This window comes from Bos javanicus, chromosome 1 (genome assembly GCF_032452875.1).
Source record: "Bos javanicus breed banteng chromosome 1, ARS-OSU_banteng_1.0, whole genome shotgun sequence".
NCBI classification, from domain to species: domain Eukaryota; kingdom Metazoa; phylum Chordata; class Mammalia; order Artiodactyla; family Bovidae; genus Bos; species Bos javanicus.
The window spans coordinates 106,757,322-106,771,595 of NC_083868.1; the positions used below are offsets into that span (position 1 = coordinate 106,757,322).

General features: G+C 40.8%; 1 pseudogene; it reads right to left on the reverse strand.

The window, feature by feature from the left end:
* Nucleotides 1-277: 277 nt before the first annotated feature.
* LOC133247834 (annexin A5-like) lies at nt 278-1,644 on the reverse strand (annotated as a pseudogene).
* Between the last annotated feature and the right edge of the window lie 12,630 nt (nt 1,645-14,274).

The following is a 14,274-nucleotide window of genomic DNA, read 5'->3' on the forward strand; positions in this document are numbered from 1 at the left end:
GGTCCACTTACATAGCTAATGTTGTCCAATGAGTCGTGATGTTACCTATTACAACAACACTAACAACAGAGGAGAAGACCCTACACATGGACATCACCAGATGGTCAATACTGAAATCAGATTGATTATATTCTTTTTTTTTCTTTCAGGAAGACGGAAATGTTTATTATTCATTAATCTTCTGATTGCAACCACTATAATTTTTTTGGCTTAACTTGGTAGCAAACTTGATTAATAACACTTTCAGGAGTTCACAATTTCAAGGCTAAGGTTCTGATTAAGGTAATATGGTTATCAATTTAATATAAATGAAGCTTTTTAAAAAGGGTGAAAGCAGTCTGCCTCTTACAGGAAAATATAAATGATCCAGACTTTAGTCCTAGTAACCTAAGTACACTTTAGTGTTACAACAGTTAAAGAGAAAGATCTTAACTAAAGATGAGAAAGGAGCACCGCTACGTTCTTCTACAACATTTATGTTTTGGCCACAGCATGCTAGCTGAGTAAGGCAGTGTGCTCAGCACTGGCGTGCAGAGTGCGGTAAGCTGCGCTGCAGGAAGGCAGTGGTGCCGGCGGACACCGCGCGGGGCGGCTCCCCAGGCTCCCGTCAGTCATCTTCGCCTCCACAGAGCAGTAGGAGGGCTTTCTTATAGTCCCTAGATGTGTCCACCTTAATCATGGAATAAAGAGAGGTGCCAAAATTGTTTCTAAACTCCTTCCTAATGTTATACAGATCAATCTCACTTCTGGAAACCACAACTCTGATCATCTGTTTCAGCTCCCTTCATAGCATAGTAGAGGGTTTCTGCAAGGTAGGCAGGTATACTGCGAATGGATTTCACAACAGCAAGGAGAAGCTGTTCCAAATTGCCGGAAGTCTCCCGGTCAATGGTTTCTTCAATATGAAACCCGGATATAGTCATGTATTTGTCAAACACTCTTCTCAAGTGAGATACACTTCGTGTTCCAAAGATGGTAATAAACTTTTATTCATCTGTTCCCCATTTCAGTTCTCCAGCCTGGAACAAAGCCTGAGCGTCTTGTTCAACCTGTGCTTCATCAATTCTAGCGTCAGGGTCTCTATTAGCCTGAAGGAGGACCACCAACATCCTCTGGTAGTACCCTGAAGTATCCCCCACCACATCATCTTCCAGGCTCGAGCCATACTCTTCTTCATAAACTTGTTTTATGGCTCTCAGTTCTTCAGGTGTCCTTGACGCAATAATTTCTGTCAGGACTTTTTCATCTGTCCCAGATCCCTTAAGAGCATGCTTCAGTTCATAGGCATCATAAAGCCGAGAGGGTTTCATCAGAGCCACGATTAATTTTTCAAATTTTCCAGTCAGTTCTGATTTCAGGTCATCCAGAAGGTCCCTGCCAAACAGAGTTTTAAAAGCCACAGCAATCTCCTGGCGCTGAGCATTACTGCGGGATGTCAACAGAGTCAGGATGCTCTCCTCATCCGTGCCCAGGCCTTTCATGGCCTTCCAGAGAGTTTCTGCATCGGCCAGCTCATCGAATCCAGGGAAGTCAGTCATGGTGCCTCTGAGAACCTGTGCCATGGCGCCTGGCCAGGTCAGGAGAAGGTGAGCGACACAGGACCAGACCGGAACTGCGGAGAGACTGGCCGGTTGTGCAGAGCCGGTGAGGGTGAGCGGAGGACGCCGCGGCAGCTGCTTGCTCTGATTATATTCTTTGCAGCCAAAGATGGAGAAGCTCTATACAGTCAGCAAAACAAGACCATGAACTGGATATGACTCAGATCATGAGCTCCTTATTGCCAAGCGAGTGAAGTTGCTGAGTCGTGTCTGACTCTTTGTGACCCCATGGACTGTAGCCCACCAGGCTCCTCCATCCATGGGATTCTCCAGGCAAGAATACTGGAGTGGGTTGCCACTTCCTTCTCCAGGGGGTCTTCCTGACCCAGGGATCGAACCCAGGTCTCCCGCATTGCAGGCAGACGCTTTAACCTCTGAGCCACCAGGGAAGTCCACAATTCAGACTAAAATTGAAGAAAGTAGGGAAAACTACTAGATCATTCAGGTATGACCTAAATCAAATCCCATATGATTATACAGTGGAAGTGACAAATAATTCAAGGGATTAGATCTGACAGAAAGAGTGCCTGAAGAACTACGGACGGAGGTTCATGACATTATACAGGAGGAAGGGGTCAAGAACATCCCCAAGAAAAAGAAATGCAAGAAAGCAAAATGGTTGTCTGAGGAGGCTTTACAAATAGCTGAGAAAAGAAGAGAAGCTAAAGGCAAAGGAGAAAAGGAAAGATATATCCATTTCAATGCAGAGTTCCAAAGAATAGCAAGGAGAGATACTAAAACCTTCCTCAGTGATCAATGCAAAGAAATAGAGGAAAACAATAGAGTGGGAAAGACTAGCGATCTCTTCAAGAAAATTAGAGATACCAAGGAAATATTTCATGCAAAGATGAGTCTAATAAAGGACAGAAATGGTATGGACCTAATAGAAGCAGAAACTATAAAAAGAGATGGCAAGAATACACAGAAGCACCCAATAAAAAAGATCTTAATGACCCAGATACCCACAATGGTGTGATCACTCACCTAGAGCCAAACATCCTGGAATGTGAAGTCAAGTGGGCCTTAGGAAGCATCACTACAAACAAAGCTAGTGGAGGTGATGGAATTCCAGTTGAGCTATTTCAAATCCTAAAAGATGATGTTGTGAAAGTGCTATACTCAATATGCCAGCAAATTTGGAAAACTCAGCAGTGGCCACGGGACTGTTTCATTCCAGTAACAAAGAAAGGCAATGCCAAAGAATGCTCAAACTGCTGCACAATTACATTCATCTCACACACTAGTAAAGTAATGCTCAAAATTCTCCAAGCCAGGCTTCAGCAATACGTGAACTGTGAACTTCCAGATGTTCAGGCTGGTTTTAGAAAAGGCAGAGGAACCAGAGATCAAATTGCCAACATCTGCTGGATCATGGAAAAAGCAAGAGAGTTCCATAAAAACATCTATTTCTGCTTTATTGACTATGCCAAAGCCTTTGACTGTGTGGATCACAATAAACTGTGGAAAATTCTTCAAGAGATGGGAATACCAGACTACCTGACCTGCCTCTTGAGAAACCTGTATGCAGGTCAGGAAGCAACAATTAGAACTGGACATGGAACAACAGACTGGTTCCAAACTGGAAAAGGAGTACGTCAGGGTTGTATATTGTCACCTTTAACTTCTATGCAGAGTACATCATGCAAAATGCCAGGCTGGATGAAGCAGAAGCTGGAATCAAGATGGCCGGGAGAAATATCAATAACTTCCGATATGCAGATGACACCACTTTTATGGCAGAAGCGGAGAAGAACTAAAGAGCTTCTTGATGAAAGTGAAAGAGGAGAGTTTAAAAGCTGGCTTAAAACTCAACATTCAGAAAACTAAGATTATGGCATCCAGTCCCATCACTTCATGGCAAATAGATGGGGAAACAATGGAAACAGTGACAGACACTATTTTCTTGGGCTCCAAAATCACTGCAGATGGTGATTGCAGCCATGAAATTAAAAGACGCTTACTCCTTGGAGGGAAAGTTATGACCAACCTAGATAGCATATTCAAAAGCAGAGATATTACTTTGTCAACAAAGGTCCATCTAGTCAAGGCTACGGTTTTTCCAGTGGTCATGTATGGATGTGAGAGTTGGACTGTGAAGAAAGCTGAGCACCGAAGAATTGATGCTTTTGAACTGTGGTGTTGGAGAAGACTCTTGAGAGTCCCTTGGACTGCAAGGAGATCCAACCAGTCCATTCTGAAGGAGATGAGCCCTGGGATTTCTTTGGAAGGAATGATGCTAAAGCTGAAACTCCAGTACTTTAGCCACCTCATGGGAAGAGTTGACTCATTGGAAAAGACTCTGATGCTGGGAGGGATTGGGGGCAGGAGGAGAGGGGGATGACAGAGGATGAGATGGCTGGATGGCATCACTGACTCAATGGACATGAGTTTGAGTGAACTCTGGGAATTGGTGATGGACAGGGAGGCCTGGCGTGCTGTGATTCATGGAGTTGCAAAGAGTTGGACACGACTGAGTGACTGAACTGAACTGAACCTAGACAATATATTAAAAAGCAGAGACATTACTTTGCCAACAATGGTCTGAGTAATTAAAGCTCTGGTTTTTCCAGTACTCATGTATGGATGTGAGAGTTGGACCATAAAGAAAGCTAAGCACCAAAGAATTGATGCTTTTGAACTGTGGTGTTGGAGAAGACTCTTGAGAGTCCCTTGGACTGCAAGGAGATCCAACCAGTCCATTCTAAAGGAAATCCATCCTGAATATTCACTGGAAGCAGTTCCATGGGGTTGCAAAGATTTGGACACGACTGATTGATTGAACTGAAATGACTGAACCACAGAGGACCATGTCACAACTCCATTTCAAATCTCTGTTGGCTTCCCCATAGAATAAGACCCACATTTTAAGTTCCTTGATAATATGACTCTTGGCTATCCTTTCAACTAATTTCATTTATATTCTTCTTCCAAACAGAACCTGTTATCAAAGCAAATTTGAGTCCATGGGCCAATCTACTGACACTGGGTTGTGGTGAAGGAAACTGCAGCACTTATTGTAGGGTGCTGTACAAGCAGTCCAGGACAGTTCAGTTCAGTTCAGTTCAGTTGCTCAGTCGTGTCCGACTCTTTGTGACCCCATGAATCACAGCACGCCAGGCCTCCCTGTCCATCACCAACTCCCGGAGTTCACTCAGACTCATGTCCATCGAGTCGGTGATGCCATCCAGCCATCTCATCCTCTGCAGTCCCCTTCTCCTCCTGCCCCCAATCCCTCCCAGCATCAGGGTCTTTTCCAATGAGTCAACTCTTCACATCAGATGGCCAAAGTATTGGAGTTTCAGCTTTAGCATCAGTTCTTCCAAAGAACACCCAGGACTGATGTCCTTTAGGATGGACTGGTTGGATCTCCTTGCAGTCCAAGGGACTCTCAAGAGTCTTCTCCAACACCACAGTGCAAAAGCAGCAATTCTTCGGTGCTCAGCCTTCTTCACAGTGCAACTCTCACATCCATACATGACTACTGGAAAAACCATAGCCTTGACTAGACAGACATTTGTTGGCAAAGTAATATCTCTGCTTTTGAATATGCCATCTAGGTTGGTCATAACTTTCCTTCCAAGGAGTAAGCGTCTTTTAATTTCGTGGCTGCAATCACCATCTACAGTGATTTTGGAACCCCCAAAAATAAAGTCTGACACTGTTTCCACTGTTTCCCCATCTATTTCCCATGAAGTGATGGGACCAGATGCCATGATCTTAGTTTTCTGAATGGTGAACGTTAAGCCAACTTTTTCACTCTCCTCTTTCACTTTCATCAAGAGGCTGTTTAGTTCTTCACTTTCTGCCATAAGGGTGGTGTCATCTGCATATCTGAGGTTATTGATATTTCTCCCGGCAATCTTGATACCAGCTTCTGCTTCTTCCAGCCCAGCGTTTCTCATGATGTACTCTTCATATAGCTAGTGCTCAAAAAGTCACAATTCCCCATAGGTTTCAACAAAATATTTTCAAAAGCCAGGTGAGGGAGGGCCATCTCGTGTGTTCAGCTCATGCACAATTCTCTGATTGATTGATAGTGAGGTAGCAGGGTGGTGTCACAGGAGTTACTATTATGATCCTTAGGCTCTGGTAGGCCTGTGGGCCATGTTCTAATGAAAATCAAGTAGTTTCTTCCACTTGGTAGGGGTTTTCATGTCAGTAAAACAACACAGGAAATGTGCATCAGATACTATTATCTAGGTACTAAAGCAGAAAGGAAATAAAGCAGACAATATGGAGAAGGGATCAGTCCTTGGAAGCCCCCATAGGGTACTGCTCAGTTACAAATTTACACCTCTGCCTAAACTGCCAGTTTCTCTCCTTGTCACCTACTCATATTTTCAGTCTACTCACTTTGAAAGTCCAGACTCAAATGTCACCTTTTCGGGTTTTATTTGGAATTCTCCAGTATCCTACATAGGCTTCCCTGATGACTCTGGTAAAAGAATATGCCTGCCAATACAGGAGATGCAGTTTTGATCTCCAGGTTGGGAAGATCCCCTGGAGAAAGAAATGGTAACCCACCCCAATATTTTTGCCTGGAAAATCCCATGGACAGAGGAACCTGGCGGGCCGCAGTCCATGGAGTCGTAAAGAGTTGGACATGGCTTAGCAACTGAAGAACAACAAGAATCCTACAGAGAGTTTGCCCAAAGATACATGCAAAAAAAGTCTGTTTTTTCAGAGTTTCATTCCAAATATCTTAGATTGAATTATTAAACCGAATTTCTTTCAGTAGATTGCAATTCATCTAGGCATTTAAAAAACAAAAAACTGCTAGTATTCTTGAAAAGAAAGTCTTTGATAATAATTCTTCTGACATCAAGCCCAGAAAATATTTTTGACACTATTTTTCTTTAATCCAAAGTATTTTTCATCTAACATAACCAGATACATTTTGTAAACACCTCATGAAACACTTGTTTTTAAATAATTTATGCAATTTCTGTTATGACAATTAACCACTTAAATGATTAAACTCCAACTAGGGTATAAATAACATGCTGAACTCGTGTTCTGCAAGCTGAGAATACCGGTACCCAGTATAGATAAGTGCTTTTTGGACTGAATTTATACGCTTGGATCTTAACTGGGGAGTGGAGAGATGAACAATGAAAAATGAGTGTCATGTATCAAAGTGATTAAGGCTCTATAGAAATTTAAAATCTTAGATATATGATTGAGTGGCCACTTTAGAATGGAGGGCCTAGGAAGGCTTCTTTGTGTAGGCTATTCTCAAACTGAGATCTGAAGATTCTTTTAAGAGGCAATAAAGTGAAATTTAGAAGAAAGGGCATTCCAGCCAGGGGGCTCCGCAGCACAGCAAGGGAGACAGAAAGTAGTAGATGGGGTAGGTGAACAGGCACCCATAGATCATGAGGTTCTTAGTAAGCAAGCATAGTGAAAATGAAAGTGAAGTCACTCAGTCGTGTCCGATTCTTTGCGACCCCATGGACTGCAGCCTACCAGGCTCCTCCATCCATGGGATTCTCCAGGCAAGAGTACTGGAGTGGGGTGCCATTGCCTTCTCCAAAGAGTCTTCTACAGCACCACAATTTGAAAGCATCAGTTCTTCGTTGCTCAGCCTTCTTTATGGTCCATTTCTCACATCTGTACATAACTACTGGAAAAACCGTAGATTTAATCATTAATAAATGCTGCAAATGCTGCCAGTTTTAACCCTCCCCAGTTGATAATGGGATTATACTTGGTCCTAATCGATGAGGTATGAATAGAGGTGACCCCTGTTACTCTCAGACTCAGCCTTTAATTGCTGCTTTGAGGTGCTCCAGAACTCTTTTTCCCTCTTGCTTAGCAGCAGGCAACATTTGAAATCATGGTAACTGCATTGACCTGCACCCCTGAATGGCTAAGATAAGCAGAGACCAACGCTGATCTATGTAGCATGGGAAGGAAATAAACTTCTTTTGTTTTAAGGCACTGAGACTTTGGGGGTATTTGTCACCACAGCATAACTTAGCGTGTTCTGATTGATACAAGTGTCTGCAGCAGTGAACAAAAACAAATTTGTTCTCTGTGCTAGTGGAGCTTATACCAGATGTATCTCTATAAAATACAAATTTGACTATGTCCCCTACCCTGCTTTAAAACTTTATTTAAAAATATCTTCCCATTGCTTGAAAGATTAAGTTCAAACTCTTAGTCTGAATGGCCCTTTACCAGTTGACCCAAATTGCACTTCTATTACCCTTTCCATCTATTTATGGTCCAGCCAAACTACGCTGCTGGCTATTACTGCATTAATCCACATGCTTTGAAACCCCTGCCTGAACTTTCACCCAGGCCAAACATGCCGTATCTTCAAACTGGGCTGCCTTCCACCCATGTTTGTATATCCTGGTTTACTCCCCTGTGCTCACGAGTTTCATGCCACCCCCTACTAACCCTTTCAGAACACTCGTGTATATGTGTTAAGTTGCTTCTGTCATGTCCGACTCTCTGTGACTCTATGGACTGTAGCCCCCCAGCCTCCTCTGTCCATTGGATTCTCCACGCAAGAATACTGGAGTAAGTTGAAGAATACTGGAGTGGGTTGCCGTGCTCTCCTCCAGGGGATCTTCCTGACCGAGAGATCAAATCCACATCTCTTGTATCTCCTGCATTGGCAGGTGGATTCTTTACCACTAGCTCATACCACTCTTAATTATATGTTTCAGTGATTGTCTTCCTCCAGAGCTGTAAACTCTTTAAGAAGTCCATCTTATTCAACATTGGTTCTGGCATATATAAGGATTTAAACATTTGTTAAATGAATGAATGGCTTGTTGGATCCTTCAGTCCTCACTAGAAATGCTGTCAGTTCTGCGTATTAGTTTCCTATTGCTATGGTAACAAATTACCACACAATTAATGGCTGAAAACAATATAAACTTATTATTTTATAGTTCCTTAGGCAGGTCTGTATTTCTTTCCAGGTTCTAGGGAAGAATCTGTTTCCTTGTTTTTCTAGCCACTAGAGGCTGCCCACACTCCTTGCATTGTGGTCCCCTTATTTCATCTTCAAAGCCAGCAAATGTTGTACCTCTGAGCATTCTTCTATAGTCACATCCTCTAACTATGAGTTCATCAGGGAATTCCTACAATTGTAAGGATCTTTGTAATTAGATTAGGCTCACCTGGATGATCCGGGATAATCTCCCCATCTCAGCATACTTAGTTTAATCATATTTTCCTTTTTATCCTGTAAAGTAACATATTCACAGTTCCAGGGACTAGCACCAGGGTATCTGTGGGGGACCATTATTCTGCCTACCACATTGCAGAGTCTTTACTTGCATCTCTCTCTCTCACTTGACATTTACCTTTCAACATCAGCCAAGTCAAGTTTTCCCTAAGGAGTGTCAGGAGTCTCCTTGAAGTAGGGTAACCAAATATGGTCCAAACTTAGACACTTTTAACAGTGAAAGGGAGTACCTTAACATTTACACGAGGTCAACAGGTATACACTAGTCTGACCAGACACAGTAGAATGAAATGGATGTGTGGCCTGTGGAGACCCTACCCTGAATTGAAGCACCATTATTATAGACTTCTAGCCTGGTCTCTTGGAAATCAGGTAGATGTTGGGAGGTTTTACTTGCCTCAGAAGATCCGTGCTTTAGACTGGAAATGGGATGCTTTATTTGGCTCAGCAGGCTAAACAGAATCTTTTCCCTCTACAGCTTTAACAACACATAAATAACAATATATAAACAACATAATATTTATATCAGGGACATGAGACTTTATGATGTATATTGCTTATATATACATCAATTATATGTGCAAGTATATATCAAACTTGCAATTTGACATTTGTCTTTCAATTTCATTACTGATGAAGCCTCTTTTAGTGGGTCGTTCCAATACACCTTGTAGCCACATAAGAAAAGATGAAAAGAATTCAAGGTCAGGACACTAAGGACTGTACTTGTAAGCAGTTTTCAGCTTTGGGAAGAAGGAAAAAGCATGCTAAAGTAAGGATTCCATCGCCTTCCCTTATCTGATCAAGGTTTTCCATTTCAATCTTTTAATCCTAGATCACAGATAAAGCCAGAATATATTTCAGGAAATCATTTTATGATCTTACTATACAAATAAGTTGAGTATTATACTCAAGACTATTAATAGTTATTACTTTGCAGTTGTAAAATAGTGGCTTTCCAATTCTATCATGCCCTTGACATTTTTCTCCATAAGAGAGCTTCCCCCATTCCACACCTTTACTTTCCTTTTCATCTTCTTATATTTTTAATATCACTGTGGACTTAGAATTTTATTTTTGTTTATTCAGTGTATTATAATCCTTTGTCATCTGTATTCTTTTTTGCTGCCCAGATTGTCTCCGAGTTGGCCAATGAGTCCATTTAAGCCACTACTGTAACCTTTTGACCTATCTCCATCAGCTTTTAAGTTCTTTTTCACTCCCTGGCATGAGATATTTCAGGCCTACCTCTACTTTACTTGCCCCAGATCTGAACAGCCATTTTTCCAAGGAGCTCTGGCTTCCTTCAGTGAGGTATTATGTTTACAAACCAAGATCTGGACCTCAGGTGCACTAGTTGCTACTTAGCCCTTTTAATTTCCCTTTGGCATGTCCCCTTTTTGATTCTTTTGTTTGGCTGAGTAGTATTTCACTCTGGGAATATACCTTTTTCTTTTTTAACCAGTCTCTAATGGAAGAGCTTGAAGTGTATTTTTATTTTGCTATTACAAATAATGCCACAATCAATAATCTTCCACATATGTTGTTTCAGATTTATGGTTGTGTATCTTCAGGGAAGATTCCTACAAGTGAGACTGCTAGATTAAAAGGTAAGCACACCCAATTGGATGAGATTAACTGTTTTGATCAATGGCCTGCCGTATTTAAAAGGAAGTGTCTAATTTGAAAGATTTAACGTAAGGAGAACTTCAATAAATCATTTGATTGTGTTAAAAAGGTAAGCGTAAATGTAGCATTGTTGGAGAATGCCAGATTCTCTACAGAAGTCATATTACTTTCTATTTCTACTAGCACTGGAAGAGATTATTCATTTTCCTAGTTTCAACCAACAGAATTACAGAATGTTATCAAACTTTTAGATTTTTGCAAACATGATAGATGAGAAATGGTATTTAAAAGTAGTGTTAATTTGCATTTCTCTAATAGTGAAGCTAGAGATATTTTTCATTTGTTTAAAGATGATTGAAATATTATTGTCAGCAGTGTATGTGTCTTTTGTACATTTTTCTAAGAGTTTTGGTTTCTTTTTTCTTGATTGTTAAGTGTTCTGTTATGAACATGTTTATGATATATATTGCAAATATTAACACCCAGTTTGATAGTTGTATTTTGACTTTGTTTATGATGTTTGCCTGGAGAAGGCAATGGCAACCCACTCTTGCCTGGAGAATCCCAGGGACAGAGGAGCCTGGTGGGCTGCCGTCTATGGGGTCGCTAAGAGTCAGACATGACTGAAGCGACTAGGAAGCAGCAGCAGCAGCAGCATGATGTTTGCCAGGCTTCCCTGACAGCTCAGCTGGTAAAGAATCCGCCTGCAATTCAGGAGACCCTGGTCCTATTCCTGGGTTGGGAAGATCCCCTGGGAGACTACCCACTCCAGGTATCTTGGGCAGGGACGGTAAAGAATCCACCTGAAATGTGGGAGACCTGGGTTCAATCCCTGGGTTGGGAAGATCCCCCGGAGGAAGGCATGGCAACCCACTCCAGTATTGCTGCCTGAAGAATCCCCACAGACAGAGGAGCCTCGTTAGCTACAGTCCACGGGGTCACTAAGAGCTGGACATGACCAAGTGACTAAGCACAGCACAGCACATGATGTTCGCCATAACTTCCATTTTTACGTAGTTGAATTTATCAGTGTACTCTTTTATTATATCTGGATTTTGAGTCACAATTACTGAAAACTATTATAAATTTTGGCATTAGTTTTTTCCTGTCATAAGTGATTTGAAATCTACAAATCTTACTACTGTAACTACTCATGTTGATTCTTCAACACATAAGGCTGTAATCATCAATCACCTAATAGCTAAAAGTTTTTACATCTGTTTTTTCTCTTATTATTAAAGAATCCATCTAGAATAACCTGATTTTAACCTTTAAGAAAGCAGTTTGACAGTATGTATTGAGGCATAAGATTTTGCAGCCTTAAGATACTATCCTAGAGGAAAATATCCTAAACCCAGAACCTAATATAGTGCCTGGTATTCATTAGGTGTTCAGGCAACAGTTGCAGAATAGGGCAATAAACATGAGGGAGGGGAAATATACATATGAACACGTTTGTTGCTGAATTACTTACATTAAGAATTTGCTGTAACCTAAAAAAGACAATAGTAGAGAAATGATTGAATAATCTGTGGTATACCTGCTGCTGCTAAGTCGCTTCAGTCATGTCCGACTCTGTGTGACCCATTAGACGGCAGCCCACCAGGCTCTTTTGTCCCTGGGATTCTCCAGGCAAGATCACTGGAGTCGGTTGCCATTTCCTTTCCAATGCATGAAAGTGGAAAGTGAAAGTAGGAAGTCACTTGGTCGTGTCCGACTCTCAGCGACCCCTTGGACTTCAGCCTACCAGGCTTCTCCGTCCATGGGATTTTCCAGGCAAGAGTACTGGAGTGGGGTGCCATTGCCTTCTCCGTATGTTATACCTACTTCATTGAAAATGATGTAACACTGAAATGGTGGTTCTGAAAGATATATAGTAATATGGTAAAGATACATAATACATAGATGTGATAATAGATGAAAAAAGCAAATTACCCAATTATCAAAAAAGATGTTTTGAATATATATACATATAGAAGGAAAAGACTAACAGAGAGTGGGATTTTCCTGTTTTCCACACTTCCTATTTCTGATTAAAAAAAAAACAAACTAAAAAAGTTTAAATATTCATTCTCTACTCTCTAACTGTTCTTAGACTGGGAGTGCAGCAGTGGGGAAATCATTTGAGAATGTAAAGTAGGCTTTAGTAGAGAATTGCACAGAGGCACACTATAGAATTATCACCAAACAACTGTCAATAGGAGCTTGATTATATACAAAAGATCATGGTAAATGCTTTCACAATTTTAGGTGGTTGTGTGGCTAGGAGTCTCAGATCTCTTAAGTGAGGATAATAATGGTACTATCCCATAGAGTTAATGTGAGGATGAAATGAGATAATACATATAGATGCTTATAACAGAACCTGGTCAGCAGTGAGTGCACACTACGTATGCTGTTTTGGATTTTGGTTTCTGGGTTTTTTTCCCTGAGATTATAAAAATTTGGTTACAATGCCCCCATGTGTCTATGCTTTGCAATATTTCTGGTCATTAAAAAGATTTCATATTACTTGAGATCAGTGCATTTGAAATGACAGTTCTAGGTCCATGCATTGTCTACTCATATTTTATATAGACTCTGAAGATTAAACAGCTTTTTTGAAAATAATATTTTATCTCCTGACTATGAAAGTGACACATGCTCACTATATAAAATTTGGAAAATACTAGAACTATAAGGAATTATAGCCATCTATAATGTAACTGCTCAAACATTTTGATGTGTTTTATATGTTCTATGTAAATATGTATATATGTGTGTGTGTGTGTGTATATATATACATATGCTTCCTTTTTTACATAGGGTTAAATTTTAAAATAAATGTAAAATGTATCTTTTACCTTTTTTTGGTGAAAAAAAGAACCATCCAAAATTTATTCCCCAACAGACAGGCAGCATCAGCAGGTTAAAAACTACAGGGGTTTCTCTGTAGATCATACATTCACAAGACATTATTAGCTTAACAAGTGAGAATGCCTCTGGTGTAATTTCTGTGACAATATCCACTTCACAGTGTAAACAGTACTCTTATTGTATTCACTTACCATTCCAGAAGGAAAGGGACAACTCGGCAAAACATAAAACATTTTTGGGGTGCAATTACAGAGAGACAGACTTGAGAACATTCACCATCCACTCTTCTTCATACAGGGGCCAATGACTTCTCCACCGAGAAGTGTGAGTCTTTCTCCTTCCTTGTTAAATCGTCAAGAGTTGTGCTTCACCGTCTGCTTAATATCACACATGTGCTCAGTCACTCAGTTGTGGCCGATTCTTTGTGACCCCATGGACTATAGTTCGCCAGGCTCCTCTGTCCATGAAATTTTCCAGGCAAGAATACTGAAGTGGGTTGCCATTTCCTTCTCTAGGAATATTACATATATAAAAGGGAGATTAAAGAAAAAAAGAATCACAACGACATCTTGAACTTCAGCTGCTCCCACCAATATATCAACTCTTAGGTTTACAACAGGGCCTGGAAACACTTCAGCCATCATCAAAGAGGAAAACAGACACTATAGTTGCAAAAATAACACATGAATGAGGTAGATGAATTAAAACTTTAACATCCAGGACTTGCCTGTTCCAACTTGGTAGCCTTCATGCAATACTCAGAAAAAGAAAACTTCATAATTACTCGGCTTGTCAGTCAAGGAAATTTTGGTACAAATTAGTATAAGAAGTTATTAGTATATAATTAGAAAACGCACCCTTCCATGAGCTTGTTTCTTCAAGAATGGGAACCCAGCTCTTCACCAGTTTCTACTGGTGAACTAAATTTTGTCACCTGAGATTCCCTGCTCAGGTGTTTACCCTTTCTGGTTTTAGGAAGAAGAAAGC